Genomic DNA, 3,844 nt, shown 5'->3' with positions numbered 1-3,844 from the left:
GGGCGGGGTGTGGGGGCGTGGGTGGGTGGGGTTGGAAATCTTTGTCTTTTATAGCTTCTAGGTTTTCTCTGCTGACTTGTGATAGCCTCAAACCAAAATAACTAGCATCATTTACACTTTCTGTTTTTGTTGTTATGCCTCCAGCACTTGGAAGGAAAAAAAAAAAAACCTCAGCAAGCAAACCCTAATATCCTCTTTTAAGGCCATTGAATTGCACACATTGAAACAAACCCCTATTCCAGCCATACGGAATATATAGCCATACAGAAACTTACCATGAGCATTTTCAGTGTTTTGTGTAGGTATAAATGCAATCTAACTTTGCTGGGGATGGTGGAAAGAAATAGTAGAGAAGACTCTGGTAGAGTAGACTCCTTAGAAACTGCTTCACACAACTATAATATGAAAGTGAAATTAAGCCCTTTAAATTATCATGGGGAATTTACAGAAATTATGAAAATATCTTCAGAGTTACAAGGGATGAATTTTAAAAATATTTAAGGACATTAAAATTTTATAACATAATTCGTAGTGCTTTTTCTCAAAGAACTTCTACTTATACACAACAGTAAGTAGCAAATAAGGATGACCACCCAAGTGCAGTACTGACCAATATACAAGGCAACGTTGTTGACAGTGAATACAGGAAGGTAGGTAACTCACCATAGCTATATAGAACTGTAGGACCCACAACTGCTTCCCCATACCACTAAAAGTCTCGGTTTTGCATCTTCCTCCCACTCCTCCCTGTCCTGGTTCGAGGGGAACAAATAAAAATAGCTGGGACAGACAGAAGCCTCTTCTTTCTCTAATGTATGGTCAAGATGTTAGAGAGTTTGGAGTTTCAGGAGTTTGGACCTGGGACTGGGCATTCCCATAAATTCACTTGTCCCGCAGGTCAGAAATAAATCATCAGCTTCTCTATCTGGTAATTTTATGACGCATCTGAAACAAAAACAAATCATGACTTTAAAACTCTGTATTTGTGCCTTGTCCCTGCCACATGCATTTTAGTTGTGACTCTGCAATCCTGGATATACCCTTGAAGAGGTTCGCTGGTAGCAGTTTCACCACAACAGATCGGCATGGTCTTCATCTCCTACTAAAATATGAAGATGTATCAATTTAGTGACACTAAAAAGAGTTCATTTGGCCACAAGAATACCCCAACATATCTTCACTTAAAAAGTAAGGAAAGAGCACAGTTCACAGTTTCTAGATGGAATTTTTCAGACAAACAGGGTCTGAGATAGAAGACCATAGGATGTGAGGATTCCTCTGCTGGAGACAGATGTGTGGCCATAGACAGCAGTGGTAAATCTGTAGAAATAGCCCTTGTTCTATTCCATGACACAGAGGCACGCTGTAAACCACCTGAGTTGTGAGTATTAGTACAGTACCTACCACAATGTAAACAGGGATCTACTATCTCCTTAATTTGTCTCTGCCCTTCCTTTCCCCTCATGCCTCTCCACAAAACAGATAATTTATGTTCTGAATTTAGGCAACCAATAAACGTTTTCACTGTGTGTATTCATAACAATCTTGCTAGTCCTAAGTTGCTCATCTTGGTCTTTTTTCCCTTTTCTTCTGCAACGATAGTTGTACAGAAATAAATTGCAAATAAAATGAAAACTTAATGAAGTCTGGCAATTTCTTGATTCTAAATGGGGAAAATTCATTCATATCACTATATAATTTGTTAACTGGGCCCATTGATTCTCCCCTCTTCCATTGATTATATATCTGCCTAACTTGAAAAGAGTTACTATCTATTACAAAGAGATGAGAACAAGATCGGCTGCACAGTTTACAGGAAATTTAATAAATTAAAATTGAATTAATAAGAAACAGTCAACTACTTTTAAACATGTGCCTTTAAGGAACTCTTTTCTAAGGCAACATTTTTTCTCTTTCCTCTATGTTTTGTTCTGCCATTCCATACCAACTCCTGAACTTGATAATTTATGAGCTATCTTCCCTCCAATGAATGCTAACAACTCTACCATGTATAATAAAAACAGTTTTGAGAGACATTATGGATTAGCCTCGGAAATACTAAGAATTCATAGTCAAATAAAACTCTTCTTGAAATGAGGCAGGTATGTGTTATAACAACAATTTGTTAATAAATCTTCAGTGCTACATGAGGGTGAAGTTTAACCAGAGGAGCAAGCTACTTAATTTAGGGGAAATAGGACTATGACACAGAAACCTGAGATAACCTGTTGTTTGCCTACTCACTTACTTAGAAATTACAGTAACAGGGACACATTTATTTATTGATGTCACGGTTTTGTTTGAGAACATCAAACTCTCAATTATCACATCACATAAAAATCCAGTTTCATAGAACTGGATAGACAAACTCGTTTGAGATGCACAGTTTTCCTATGTAAATAAAAGAAATTGAGAGAGCATTTATAAATATGCCCATATTTTTAAGACATACATTGTTACAGAAATAGCTAATGTCACTTCTATAACCATTACCAATATCTTCGTCTCTGATGATCCGCAGGAAAAGTTGTGTTGAGAACGTATTTAGTCAGCCACGCAGAAAAAGAAGTGTGTGCAAAAGAATATTAAAAGATCAAGACTCTCAGCAGTATAACATCTTTCAAGCTTTGTCTTCGCTCCAATGTGTTTCAGACAAATTGATGTGGGATGTTGAATGGAATGGGGATGGCATTTGTTACCAGCGTGGTCACTATATACTGAGTAATCTAATATATTATCTGTTCTGGGATGTGGGTTTTTTGTTTGTTTGTTTTCCTTTATCAAAGTGTTTCATGGTTCTCCTCTGATTTGCCAGCTCTTCACAATCTGAGCAATTTATGACATGAGAAAGGACGTATTTGACAAGTTAGTTTTCCACCCATATAGAGTTTTTGCTTGCTAATCTTCCGAACCTCAAATAGAGAAAAAGGATCAAGTAGAGGAAAACAAAACATTTCAAGAGGAATGACTTTCTGCTGATAGTAGGTATTGGACCTCCCCAGACCTGCTGAATCCATAAGATGTAGAAGGAATCCACAGCAGTCAATGATTACTTGATTACTTCAGATCAAATGTATGAATATTATTTTTCTAGTTTGAACATGTGATGTTAGTACATCACATTGTATGTGAGCCTCCTTCACATACACAAACAGTTTACTTTAAAAAAAACCCATACACAAACTATTTTGCATGTAAAACTATTTACTACAACTGGAAATAAGATTTAGTAAATTTCTCTGTTCTTGTTCCTTGGTTTTAGTGAATAAAGGGCATGATATTTTGCAAACTCATAACACACAACATTTTTGCATGTGATTTTCTACTGGCAGTTTTCTGTAGGCTCTCCATAGAACAATTAAAATTTGAAAAGCAGATGGCAAGCTCTCCAAGACTAGAATGAGTTTGTAGGAATGAAAAAAAAAAAAAGGCAGAATTTGGATTATTTGTAAGCAAAGTGCTAACTGTAAGTCTGTTTATAGTCTCTGAAAGATTCTTTAGGCAGCAGAACTGCCTGGGAAAAGCATTTAGCAAGTTTTCAAATATGAAATACATTATTGTTACACTTACAAAATAAAAATATATCAAATTAACAAAATTTCCAATAACATGCATATTATATACTTAGTTCTGATAAAATTCCATGTATATAATATATTTCTATTTAAACTAAGAGGTTTTATTATAGTTCTAAATCAAGACGATACAAAAATCTCATTCTACCCTCTCCCCCCTTCTTTCTTTCATCTTCCAGTTCAGAACTATGTGATATTTTGTTTCAGTAACGGCTGCTTGTTTTTAAAGCGGGAAACTTTTAGTGTCTCTGGACATATTTCATTTTTTC

Source organism: Buceros rhinoceros, unplaced genomic scaffold, assembly GCF_000710305.1.
Source record: "Buceros rhinoceros silvestris isolate BGI_N320 unplaced genomic scaffold, ASM71030v1 scaffold8573, whole genome shotgun sequence".
In the NCBI taxonomy this organism is placed as follows: domain Eukaryota; kingdom Metazoa; phylum Chordata; class Aves; order Bucerotiformes; family Bucerotidae; genus Buceros; species Buceros rhinoceros.
This window is presented reverse-complemented; position numbering follows the sequence as displayed.